Source organism: Pelobates fuscus, chromosome 2, assembly GCF_036172605.1.
Source record: "Pelobates fuscus isolate aPelFus1 chromosome 2, aPelFus1.pri, whole genome shotgun sequence".
NCBI classification, from domain to species: Eukaryota; Metazoa; Chordata; class Amphibia; order Anura; family Pelobatidae; genus Pelobates; species Pelobates fuscus.
Window position 1 is genome coordinate 62,374,560 of NC_086318.1, and position 14,765 is coordinate 62,389,324.

Sequence of the window (14,765 nt, forward strand, 5' to 3'; positions counted from 1 at the left end):
CATGCAATAAACACCTAAAGCTCTTGAGCAAGTTAATGAAACACTGTTTTGCAGTTGGAGTAGCTCTACCACTGCTCCTCTTATTAAAATAAATACAATTAAAGGAAAAACTCACATTTAATCCAATCCTGAATTCTCCCTTTAATTCGATCCACCTTACGAGGTGATGTTACAGAGGGCAGAGGTAGGGCTGGTGTGACAAGAAGGGGGGGACTCTGCCACCATTATACATTTGTTGTCAGCACAAAAATCATTTTTGTATACATATATCTAACATTATGCAGCCTGGATTTCTCGTTCCTCCGAATGCAACGCTAAATATCTCTGCATGTGGAATGCTAAAATGCTGCACATCCAAGCTCTTTGCACCATGACCACTTAAAAACACAAAAGTGGTTATGATACTTGGAGTAACTCTTTAATTTTTTTTTCCATCTGTGCACACCTGCTAGACCACAGGGATGCAGAAACCATTACCTACATTATAGAGGATGAGCTCATCAAAAAATCTACACTGGGGGGCGGGGCCTGACAGCCGATCGAGGCAGCCGCATGCAACTTGGGCTCCTCCACAGATTACCAATATCGACTAATGTCAGGGGTATTTTGCCCGACTTATCAGTGGCAAAGTTGCCTCCCGACCCCGCACAAGCGACTCCTGCACACAGATTGAAAAATTGAAGCGCAGCCCCCGGTGGCCGCTACTGCAAGCCTCAGCGGCCAACCAACGCAACCCGAGGGGACGTCCGCTACTCGAGTTCCTTACGAACCACCAGTCCAGGACCCTGTTTCACCCCCCCCCCTTTGGACCGGGGGGGATATCCCGGTCCACACTACTGGGTAGACCCCACACAAAGCACCAGGAGCCTAAAGCTCCATGGATCGCTCACCTCGTGCCGCGACCAAGATGGCCGCCACGCTGGAAGCACACCACGGCGGCCCGGATCAGCAATGGAGAATCCTCTTCGAAGCAAGGTTTGATGCCATCTGCCGCAAGTTCTGGCAACGCATCGCTCAAGGAGCTGCTCCGGACCCTTCTGGCGCAGGATTACTACAAACCACTGACATAGCAGCCTGCCTACCTCCCGAGCCGAGGGCCCACCGGGCTCAACAGCCAGAACAAAGCCAGCGTGCCCGAGAGGACACGTGTACAGCGGAGACCCGCGGCCAACCTACCCTGAGCCGTCACAGCCACAGCCGAGTTGAACCCCGATCAGGGGAAAAAGGAAAAGGACGGCGTGAAAGCCGGAGACATCTCCCGACTGCCATCAAACGATTGCACAGAATGGCGATGCCACCGTGAAGGGGCCCACAGGGTCCACCCCAAACACATAGGAAGCAGAGGTCTGACAAGCAACCGCCGAGTGGCAGACCCTCATCATGGGCGACAAAACCACGGGGTTCCCAGAGTTCCAGACAAGGACACCATCCACCTGCACCATGATCACAGGTACCCACAGAGATAAGGAACCTGGTCCAGCACGGGAACACCTACAGCTAGACTTTGTTCTACCCCTGTGGGACCCTCAGGTACCCCTAACACCCTTCCCCATGACGGGAGTCGGATGAAGAGGAATTCGCACAGCAGAATGGCACGGAGGAAGCTATTTGGTGCCTCTACCACAACGAACTTTGCCTAGTCCCTTCTGCAATTTTCTAAGCTGAGCTGACCTACGCTAAAATCACATATTATGTATGGCACAAACGTTTTTACCTGTTGCACTTACCTCTAATCTATACATGATATTAGCATGATATGCCTAACATCTCTATAGTCCGCTGGCAGTTACTTGAATAGATTCATGGTCAGATATCTGATTGCTACTACCTGCTAGGCCATAAGAGCATAGCTTAATTCAGCTGGATGACTTTGTGCCTCAGCCATTCACCATTACTATATAGTCTACACATACTAGTCTGCTTAAATACCTAGCATATTACTCTTACACTAACTGTGCTGTCACAAGAATAGCAGTCGTAATGCATTGACAAATCGACGTTATAGTTATGCATGTGTTATAAGTTTACTTAATAATATCATCACTGGGCTATGCTGCCATAGGTAATCTAAACCTACTGTGGTTTCGCCCTTGTTAAACAACAAAATTTAAAAATGAGGCATCTCTATCTTAGAAATGTGTTGCACTAATGCTGTCGATGTATAGACCCCATGATGTACCAATGCATACATTTCCCCTGCTCTATCTTCTGTACCCCATCTCATATGCCTTAAATAAAAGAAAGAATAAAAAAAAAAAATAAAAAAAAAATCTACACTGGCGAACTTACTCTCTGTGTAACATTTCTGCTGTGAGCAAAATCTATGCAAAATACATGGATATTGTGAGCAAAAGCCTCAGTGCTGAAAGTGTGACTGTTCTATGGATATCTCATAGTTGAGATATGGACATTTTATGGACAACTTGTTGCACATGAAAATAAATCTAAATCACATGGATTTTACAAACCTACAAACTGAGCACTGTTTGTGACACTATCGCACAGAATCAAGAATATAATGTAAAACTCTAGTTTACGTGAAAATAGCTTGCAGTCCTAAATAAACCTGTTTTTATTTGATCTTATTTTGTTTTATTTATTCTGCAGAACAATTGAAATATCATCGATCATCTGAGTCTGGAGGTGGGTTAGCTTTTACAGTGAATACTCCACAAACAAGATCTGAAATGTGAAAGTGGTAGATTATTCATACCGTTTTGCAACCCTTTGAAATAAAGAATTTGTCATATGATTTCTATTGCTGACACATGGCTTTATAGCTTTGAGTAGTTTTATTATCTATGTTATGATGTGTCAAGGATAACGTTTGTCTTCTGAACATAACTCAGAAAGATGATAGCAGACATTGATTTTAAAAAAATAAAAAATATATATATATATATATATATATATATATATATATATATATATATATTTAAACTAATTATTAATACTGCTGTTTATGAAATAGTTAGACAGAAATGTTCCCCTAGACTCAGAAACATGATCCTGAACTTAAAAATCAGACTGCATTCGGCAAGAGAAGGAAATCTGAAATATTAGGGTTTGGTACAGAACTGACATTTGGACAGCATGGAATTTGAACTTTTAAAAAACAGAATATAAAGGTTGAGAGTAAATCAGGTAACGGCAAACGCCTGTCGAAGGATGACACAGATTGAAAACTCTGTAGGAGCTTACTAATAATGCACAGTGCATGCTATAAGTACCCAATCAGAAGTTTACTTTCAGCTCAGCTATTCTGGACTTAAAATTGAAATTCACCATTTGAAATTCCCCATTGGCACCACAGGCACATCATCTACCTTGGGATAACAACGTCCTCTTTTCATGAATTGATCAAACACAACTACATACCACTAGTCCAGAAATGTAAATCAGATCTACAAAAATGGTCACATATACCCCCATGGTTAGGTGAAATAAATGCTGTGAAAATGATGCTGCTCCCAAAAATATTATATATCTTCCGGATGCTACCTTTCCAAACCCCCTTTCATTCTGCAAACTACTTCAAACCATACTGATGCAATTCATATGAAAAAAAACAAAAAACACGTCTGCCCTTGACACTCCTACAAAAATACACAACTAAAGGAGAATGCGGCTTACCAAATCTCCTACTATACTATAGGGCAGCCATCCTAGGGCTGCAGTGAAACTCCATGCACCCAAATGATTCTTACAATGGGTAGACATGGAGACTAGCAGAGCCCCAGAGAACAACTTAGTCAACATTTTCTGGACTCCCAAAAATCTTCGTCTCAAACCTTTACATCTAACTCCCCTCACAACATTAACATTACAGATATGGGACCACCTGCATGATTCATATATGACCAAACACAAATTACACCCTAAAGCACCCATTACAGTACTCCAAACGATCTCACCTTGGCTAACTCTAAACAATGGACCCAGTTAGGAATTACCCTTATTGGAGACATATGTGAGGGAAATGACATAATAGCATTTGCAATACTACAATATAAATATAATATACCTCATTTGTTTATCTTCCCATATCTACAACTGAAGAGTATCCTCTCTAGACATGTATACAGTCTAAATGCTAAGTCCATATCTCCACCTTTTACATGACAGATGTTGGCGAAGTCCAGTTCAACCTAAAACATTATCTCTCTGTTACAACACTCTCATGGACCACATGCCAACTCCACTAGACAAGTATACTTCTCAGTGGTCTTCTTCCCTCACAGCACTCAAAGGCATAATGTCATGCTACTTACATTTGGAAGCTCACAAGAAACTATCGATTGTACTACACCCCTAGTAGTCTACACAAACTATACCCCAACACCACAGCTCAATGCTGGAGATGTGGAACAGCAGAAGAGTTAATGTATCACATATGATGGAGCTGCCCTGTAATACAACCACTATGGACACTCTTCCACACTCTATCATTATCCAATATCAAGAGCACACCAACATCCTGCCTCTTTCTTTTATTGCTAGACAACCCAAAATTGGCACACAAACAAATAGCAGCTATTATTATCTTAGCAGCCAGAAACTTGATAGCGACCTCTTGAAAGACAAACACATGTCCATCAATAAATCAGTGTATAGACAAGATCCACCAGTACAATCTGTACGAGAAATGTTCTGCCACTTCACAAACACAACTCTCTTGAATACAAGACACTTGGTCTTCCTGGATTGTGTTGTGTTTTAAGGACAAAAGGGGCAAAACTAAACCACCTTGACTGACACGCTCTGCACACCCGCATACCAAAAGACTTGCAGCACTTAATGGTACAAATATTTACACTCCCGACTCAGGCAGAGCACATCACTAGTGGACAGGTGGTTCTTTTTCCTGTTTTTCTTCTTCATCATATCACTTCACCCCTTCCCCCCACTTCAATGAACATGTTTATCCACCTGTCAATTTGGGATGCGCACCCCCTCTGTGTGAGTCACTAGCCAGTTAACCTACCAACAATCATAGATTGCTTAGTTCTCTAAGAGACGATAATACACTGTTGTTTCATACAAAATATTGGAATTAGAAAGAAAAAAGAAGGAGAAACAGAAAAAAAATATTTTCAAACAAAGATTGTATACCCCTGTTACATACGTCAAGCTGTTCTCTATGTATATCTCAGAGAGTGACAATTTGTGGAACAGTAATATATTGACTTGTTGACTCACATGCTATGCTTGTTTGAGAAGATAACACGATGTGCCCCCCTCCCCTCCCCCCCATACCTTCCCCTTGCTTTCTGTGCCCCTTTTTATATTAAAAACTCTATAAACTTCAAATTGAAAAAAAAAATGAAATTCACTTTGAATTCTCGTCTCATCACTAGTAGTCAAATCGGCATGCTAAGGTCTGTGAGACCACAACATATAAAAGAGACTCGGTCAGCTCTCTCACACTGAAAAAAAGGTACAGTATACAAAATAGCACATCTGGCTAGCCTTGCTGTTAGAGCTCTATGATTCGTTGACTAATCAATCACAGTTCACTAGACTAAACCTATATATATATATATATATATATATATATGCACCAATTTTCTTTTGACATTGCAATAAAGTTGTAAAGTTGCACCACTTTATTCACACTACTCACTAACTACCGTGTTTCCCCGAAAATAGGACCTACCCCGGAAATAAGCCCTAGCCGAATTTTCGGGGTGGGCTGCAATATAAGCCCTACCCCGAAAATAAGACCTAGGCATTTTACCTTTGGCGGGACTTCCTTCTTCTATGAGGAGGGGGAGGAGCGTTGCGGGCCGCGGCATCGCGCAGCGTGATGACGACGTGCGCAGCGTGATGACGACGTGTGCATCGCCGTCAGTCTGCCTTCACGGATCTTCAGCGGAAGGATCCATTCCGGGCGGTGAGGCACCCAGTGGTCGGACTCTTTGAACTGTGAGTAGATACCGGTATTTTATGTCTGGGACTTAATTAATTAAAGGGGGGGGGGTGAATTAATTAAAGGGGGGGTGAATTAATTAAAGGGGGGGTGAATTAATTAAAGGGGGGTGAATTAATTAAAGGGGGGTGAATTAATTAAAGGGAGGGTGGATTAATTAAAGGGGTGGTGGATTAATTAAAGGGGGGTGGATTAATTAGAGGGGGGTGTGGATTAATTAGAGGGGGGTGTGGATTAATTAGAGGGGGTGGATTAATTAGAGGGGGGTGTGGATTAGAGGGTGTGTGTGGATTAATTAGATGGGGTGGATTAATTAGAGGGGTGGATTTATTAAAGAGGGGGGTGTATTAATTAAAGGGGGGTGGATTAATTAAAGGGAGGGTGGATTAATTAAAGGGGTGGTGGATTAATTAAAGGGGTGGTGGATTAATTAAAGGGGTGGTGGATTAATTAGAGGGGGTGGATTAATTAGAGGGAGGGTGAATTAATTAAAGGGGGGGTGGATTAATTAAAGGGGGGTGGATTAATTAAAGGGGTGGCGGATTAATTAGAGGGGGTGTGGATTAATTAAAGGGGGTGGATTAATTAAAGGGGGTGGATTAATTAAAGGGGTGGATTAATTAGAGGGGGTGGATTTATTAAAGGGGGGTGGATTAATTAGAGGGGGTGGATTTATTAAAGGGGGGTGGATTAATTAAAGGGGGTGGATTAATTAAAGGGGGGGTGGATTAATTAAAGGGGGGGTTCAATGTACATACCGGTACCGTAAATAAATAAGCCCTACCCTGAAAATAAGCCCTAGTGTGTTTTGTGTGACTAAAATTAATATAAGACCCGGTCTTATTTTCGGAGAAACACGGTATATACATTATATAAATTCCACAGAAAGCTTACACTCACGGGAGGCAAATTCCACATGTCCGGTGCTTGTAACCAGCACAAAAATCACAAAAATCCAAAGGATTGTCTGCACTATTGGGACTTAATTTTTATTTATCAACATTTCAGTTTAAAATGTCAAACTTTCATCAGGACCATTGTTTAGATTGTTTTCTATCTATCTATCTATCTATCTATCTATCTATCTATGTATGTTAAGAATGAAAAATTTAATAATTAACCAGTGAATGAAAAATGCAAAACAAATATCATGTTCTAAAAACAGCTGGTTAACCATCACTATATGATGTTTGTTTTTCTATTATAAAAATTGCCATTGGATAAAACAAAAAATACCAAAGAAAAAAAACATCTAATTAAGGTGTAGGAGTGCAACAGCAAAACTGCATTGCAAATATATTCAGTTGAGAGAGACACATCAATCAACGGCTGATACAAAGTAGCTTTATAATTTCTTCCATGAATTATATCTCACATATGAAAGAAATATGGGGTTTTTAACTATATCCAAAACCATAAAGTAAAATGTGATTGCCAAACAACGTTTAATAACATAAATCAGGTAGGATTAAACCAATATATTGTAAGCATGAAAGAGATCTGCATTTCAAAAGGGGATGCGTATTAAATTGCAGCATAGCTCAATATTCAGAAGATAGTCTGAATCACATATGTGTAGTTATTACTGTAATTTACTCTATATCGATACTGGGAAAAGATTTCTACTTTAAGATATATACAGGAGCCTGCTGAGATCAGATATTAGCACCATATCATCATAATGTACTAGCAGAATGTTAACAATCTTGGGAAATGGTATATGGGCCAATATTTAGCACTGCGGGTTCTGAAGATGATCACATAGTCAATTCTTTCACAGTAATTCTAATTCTTCCAATATTTGTGATAAGTAGCTTAGTCCAGTCTAGTTCTTATCACAGAAATCTATTTTACCGACTCAATCACTAAATCTTTATGCCAATGGCTCCTCGTTGAGTCTTCATATCTTCATCTTACTAAGTAGGTCTGTGATGGCATATCTTGGTAACAGTTTCCCCCTAAAGGGACGCTCTAGTCACCTAGACCACTTCATCTCAATGAAGTGGTCTGTGTGCAGTGGCCCTGTTTACTTAACCCTGCATTGTAAAATATCAATTTTTTTTTTATTAGAACTGCAGTGTTTACATTGCAAGGTTAAATGCACCTCTAATTGCTGTCTTCCTCAAAGCCAATAGAGGAGTTTCCACTGCAGTGACTGAGTAAATCTGCATTGCAATAGAGGAGTTTCCACTGCAGTGACTAAGTTATCTTGCCATCTGATCGTTCCTGCACTACCAACTCTCATGTTTGGGATTTTTTAAAGGCTCCCCCCACTTTTATATGGAGTTCCCTACTGCACGCCAGGTCACTGAAAAAACAACTCTACCTTCTTCTTGGGTGCCACTTCTCTCGTTACAACTGTCCTTTCCTGCCTTGATAGCCTTTTTCAGTCTCTCTCTCGTTCCACTCTTCAGTTCTTACATACACTGGCATCTTATCCTGAGTCCTTTTACCCTTTCACAAGCAGTTTTTCCTCTTGTGTGCCTTCACACCTTTATCATAGATTGTAAAGTTGCTTAAGAAGGGCCTTCTTTACCTCTTGGTCTGTCTATATTCTGTATGCCAATATTATACTGTACAGAGCTCTGGTGAGACCTCACTTGGAGTATTGTACTCAGTACTAGAGGCCGTATCTCCAGAAGGATATTGATACCTTAGAGAGAGTTCAGAGAAGGACTACTAAACTGGTTCATGGATTGCAGGATAAAACTTACAAGGAAAGGTTAAAGGATCTTAACATATACAGCTTGGAGAAAAGACGAGACAGGGGGATATGATAGAAACATTTAAATACATAAAGGGAATCAACACAGTAAAGGAGGAGACTATATTTAAAAGAAGAAAAAAACTACCACAACAAGAGGACATAGTCTTAAATTATAGGGGCAAAGGTTTAAAAATAATATCAGGAAGTATTACTTTACTGAGCGGGTAGTGGATGCATGGAATAGCCTTCCAGCTGAAGTGGTAGAGGTTAACACAGTAAAGGAGTTTAAGCATGCGTGGGATAGGCATAAGGCTATCCTAACTATAAGATAAGGCCAGGGACTAATACAATTATTTAGAAAATTGGGCAGACTAGATGGTTCTTATCTGCCATCACATTCTATGTTTCTATGTTAATTACTTGTTGTTATCCTTGTTCATTATTGTAACGTGCTGCAGAAAAGGTTGTAACTATATAAGTGATGATAATAATAATGATAAAAAGAAAAGCTGATCTGGAAAATTTCTAGAACTCAACTAGAGTCACAGCTTGAATAGTTAACCTAAACTTTAAGATTTTAGTTTGCAATAAATTACAATGTAGTGAATATAGTTGAAAGACGTGTTTGACTTGTAAACGTGATACGCTGTAGTCAACATTTGATTTGCTTAAACAAAGACACAGCTAACATGAAATATAATGATATATTACTTATTGTTTATCAAAGAGACTGGGAGCAAAACTTGGGGCACACTGTGCAAAACGTCCCATTGGTTTTCTTGTCTAGTGTTGCAAATTTACTGCTGTGTCCCAAAGTTTCTGAAGTTTTACATTTAATAAATATGTCCCAGGGTATGGAGACTTTCTATTTAAAATACAATATTAATTACAAGGCCTAAAAAAAAATATATATATTTGATACTGACTTCCATACACTATATTCATTTTTTTCATTAATCCTTCCAAAAACTACAGTCAGCTTCACTGATTCCTTATTAGTGATATCAAGCTTTAATGCAGGGGCTATTTACTGTCACAAACAATGCTACTACAAATGTTCTCCTAGAAACATTTAATAACCTTGATAATGTTCCATCCATCGCCACTTAATTACCTTTTCTAAGTTTGAACATTACAGTTGGAAATACTTGTGGGTTACCTGTGTCTTGTATATACAGTACAAATGGAACTAAGTGTGGTAGCACTAAATGCCACAGACCACCTGAGTGAAAACCCCTTACACCACTCAAAGAAATGCAAACATATAATACATACAATATAGTAGGTGGATCACACTTCTGGATATATCTGTAGGTGAAGTAGAGGAAGTGACCCAAGTTGCAGCCTTGTCCTCTTCTTAGTGTTTGGAGTAACTGACCTCTTCTGCTTCCTTTACCAGGGGTTTAAGTCCACAATTTGAGATTGTGGACTTAAACCCCTGGTAAAGGAAGCAGAAGAGGTCAGTTACTCCAAACACTAAGACGAGGACAAGGCTGCAACTTGGGTCACTTCCTCTACTTCACATACAGATATATCCAGAAGTGTGATCACCTTCTATATTGTATGTATTATATGTTTACCTGTGTCTTGTGTCTTGTGTGCATTACCATTATCATAATTTTTTATTAACAAGTTTCTTACTTTCAAATTCCCCAAATGTATTAGAAAAAAAAAAAAACATTAGACAAAAACTCTGCTTCCATGTTTCTCACAAATGTCATATTTATTATAGGTGTCAATTCTTGCTCCCTCCAAACTGTTGTTGTAGTTCAATACCCATAATTCTCTGGTTGGGCAGAATTATGGGAAATACATCAAAACAACAAAAGGAGAGACAGTTATATTAAATTTGTACCCTAGAAACAACACTGAGGATTTTTAAAAATGATTTGTAGCACGTTTTTGTGTTTACCTTTATCTGCTTATTTTGCTAGTGTATTTCCCACACATTTGAATAAAACTCCCTGCAGCCATGTTACTAATTATGTGATTTTATGGATGTAATGAAATTCCATCCTTCGGAGCCCTAGACACAACAGACATTTCTGACAGCATTTAGCATTTTTGCACAGAGATACATAATGCTAAAATGAAGAGAAAAAGAACATGCAATATTTTTCACAAAATTAAAGTTTAGAATTTAATGTGAATCCAGAAGCAATTTCACATTTTAACTTACTGGACAAAACTCTCAGCTTTGATATTTTGTCCTGAAATTTAACACTACAGATGATCCTCACTTACCGACCGGGTTCCGTTCTTACGACTTGGCTGTAAAATGAATTGGTCGGTAAGTGAGGATGCGCTAGAGAGCAAGTCTATGTTCGGGGGAATTCCACCAAACATAGACCAGCTCATTAACGCAGGGAATCCCTCGAATCTATGTTCACGGGAAAATTCCCCAAACATAGACCAGCTCCCCAGAGAAGGAAATTCCTCTAATCCATGTTCGGGGGAAATTCCCCAAACGTAGACCAGCTCTCTGACATGGGAAATCCCTCAAATTCCCGCACTGGAAAGCTGATCATAAGTCTGTAAGTCCGAGCCATCGTTATGCAGGTAAGTTGCAAAGTGAGGACTACCTGAAGTGAATAACCCAGACGGTATATGAATTCCTCAAACAAGATTTATTGTTACATACTGCTTCTATTTTCATCTGCAAGATAAAACTTTTAAATATACTGCACTGCGTGAAACTTCAAAGTCAATGTGTCTTGAGACAAATAAGCTTAAGTAGAAATGAGAGAGAATAAAGAACGAACACTTTATAGTTCCAACACTAAACATATTTTCTTGGAGTTGAGAGGCACCCCTTCAAACTTTTATCCTTCGTTATTTCTGTAACGAAATATTAATAATGTCATATATACATGTATCTTGTACGAGTTAAGCTAGCAAAATAAAGTTATAAATAAATAGATAAACAAATAAATAGATAAGTAAATGAATCGTTTCATAACTAATCAATTCATTCTTACATACAAGGGAACCAAGTGTAATTGGTTGTAAAAATGATGCATGCTTTTCTTGTAATAGTCACTTGGGGCTTTGAGGTTTTGTGGCATAAATGCTACTATAATGTTACAGCTTCAGAGAACATCCTGTATGGCTTGTGACATCACCATAAAACACAGGCTGTTCTTGCATTGATGAGACAAGTATTCCCCATAGGCAAACATGAAAATGAGTTTTGCTAATTCAAATCGAATACATAACTGTTAGAAAAAGGATACAGGAAGAAATTCACCAAAATAATCAGGAGCCCTAACTTTAGCAACGCCGTCTCATTTATATTTATATTTATTGCAGTGTCCTAATATAACTTTCACAAGTATATTAACCCTTTCCCGACGTTAGGGCTTGCTATGCCATCCTACAAAAGGAGGACTTTAACGCTGTCAGGAAGGCATAGCACAGCCTAACGATTGGACCATCTCTCCAGCCAGCGTATTTACCCTCTGCAGTGATCTTGATCAAAGGACCTGTCTGACAACCCAGGCAGTCCCCTTGCAACCAATCCTGCCTATCCGAGTCATGTGGTTATGAGGACACCGCGATCACATGACTCAGATCGGCTGGATTGCCTGATTGCCTGGGTTGTCAGGGAGATCCCCGAATATATAATTAATAAAATAACAATAATTATTATATTATATATATTATATACTATTTCATTCTTAGTGTTTTATGTATTATTATGTATTGTGTATTATACATGTATTATGTATTTATAATAATTATATTATTTTATTAATTGTCAGGACCCAGACAGAAAATCAAAATAATCTAATTTTAAAGCCCTATATTTGACCTTGTAACTTTCCAAAACCCCATACAACTTTTACATGGGGTTAATGTTGTACTTGTGAGACATTGCTGAACACAAATAGTGATTTACAGTAGTAAAACCTATAATGATGATGATATCATCAGTGATAGTGCAGTTTGTGTGTGAGAAATGCAAAAAAAACAATTATGAATACTAACTTTGGCCAGGGTTTCTCCTCGATTTTCTAGCTTTCACACGACAAGTCGCTTGGTTAATACAAACCTGTACTCCTAATGCTATAGTGTCCCTCTCCCTAGTTGTTCTATATTCTGTGAGTCCCCCTGTGTGCCAAAGAAAATAATAACATCAAAATGTTGCTTACTTTTTTCCAGCAGAAATGCTCCCTCAAAGCTACTTATATCTTTGCCAGCTAACACATCACCAAGTAGGCATGACCTTTTTTCGGAGTGGTCCAATCCAATGAGTCTGGGGCTGGATAGATTTAAAATAAGGCTGTTGCATATGGCAGTAGAACAGCCGATGGAGCTCTGTGTTGCTTGAAGTCTGGGGCTGGATAGATTTTAAATCACGCTGTTGCATATGGCAGTAGAACAGCTGATTATTATTATTATTATTTTATTATTTCTATAGCACCAGCAAAATTCCATAGCACTGTACAATGGGTGGAATAACAGACACGTAATTGTAACCAGACAAATGGACGCACAGGAACAGAGGGGTTGAGGGCCCTGTTCAATGAGCTTACAGGCTAGAGGGAGTGGGGTATAGTGACAAAAAGGGTATAAGTCGGGGTAATAAAATAGGTTGCTAGAAAAGTATTCACTGGGAACTTAGTAGGTTATTTTTGACAGTTGCAGGAGAGGAGTCATGGGGGGGGAGGATTTTTTGAAGGAGTGGGTGAAAGTCTAACGGAGAAGGGAATGGAGTTCCACAGAAAAGGTGCAGCCCTGGAGAAGTCTTGGAGGCGAGCATCAGATGTGGGAGTACGGACAGAGGATAGACGTAGGTCTTCGGTAGAGCGCAGGGGCCTCGACGGGACATACATATGTATTAGGGAGGATAGATAGGTTGGAGCAGCATTATGTAAGGACTTGTAAGCAAGCACCAGAATCTTAAATTGAGCCCTATTTTTAACTGGAAGCCAATGTAGGGACAGACAGAGGGGGGAGGCGTGGGAGGTAGGGGCGGACAGGAAAATAAGCCTTGCCACCGCGTTCATAATAGATTGCAGTGGTGCAATCTAGGAACACGTAAGACCACTGAGAAGGGGATTGCAGTAGTCAAGACGAGAAAGAACAAAGACATGGACCAGCACCTTAGCCACGTCTGGTGTTAAATAGGGGCAGATGCAAGCTATGTTTTTGAGATGGAAGTGGCAGGATTTGGCAATCGACTGGACATGAGGGGTGAAGGAGAGGTCGGAATCAAAGAGAACACCTAGGCAGCGAGCCTGCGAGGTAGAGGTGATGGTGGCGCTGTTGACTTAGAGGGAGACAGACACGGGAGTAGCAACAGTTGAGGGAGGAAAGACTAGAAGTTCTGTTTTGGACAGGTTGAGCTTAAGGAAGTGAGCAGCCATCTCATTGGAAATCATGGAGTTGCAGTCAGAGACACAAGTCAAGAGAGAGATCAGGAGAGGACAGGTAGATTTGTGTGTCATCTGAATATAAATGATAATGGAAGCCAAAGGAGCTGATGAGTTTACCAAGGGAGGCTGTATAGATAGAGAACAGTAGAGGATCAAGGACTGAACCTTGGGGGACACCAACTGAGAGGGGTTGGGGAGAAGAGGCAGAGCCAGAGAAAGAAACAATGAAAAAGCACTGGGAGAGGTAGGAGGAGCACCAGGAGAGAGCAAAGAAGCTGTTGATGATCAGTGTCAAAAGCAGCAGAAAGATCAAGGAGAATTAGGTTAGAGTAATGGCCACGACATTTAGCAGTGATTAAATCGTTGGATTCTTTGTTCAAAGCTGTTCCAACAGAGTGACGAGCGAGGAATCCAGACTTTAAGCGGTTCAAGCAGAGAGTTGGATTTGAGGCAGTCTGTCAATCTCACATACACAACTCTCTCAAGGATCTTGGAGGCAAACAGCAGTAGCGACATAGGGCGGTAGTTGGATGGGGAGTTGGGGTCGAGCTTGGGCTTGTTCAGAATTGGCGTTATGGCTGCATGCTTGAAATGTGAAGGAATGTGCCGGAGGAATGGGAGAGATTGAAAACTTTAGTGAGAGGAAGAGCATGAGAGGGAGACAGAGTGCGGATGAGATATGAGGGAATAGGATAGAGGGAAAAGGTGGTGGGAGGCCGGAGCAGAGCAGAAACATATTTTGTTGCAATGA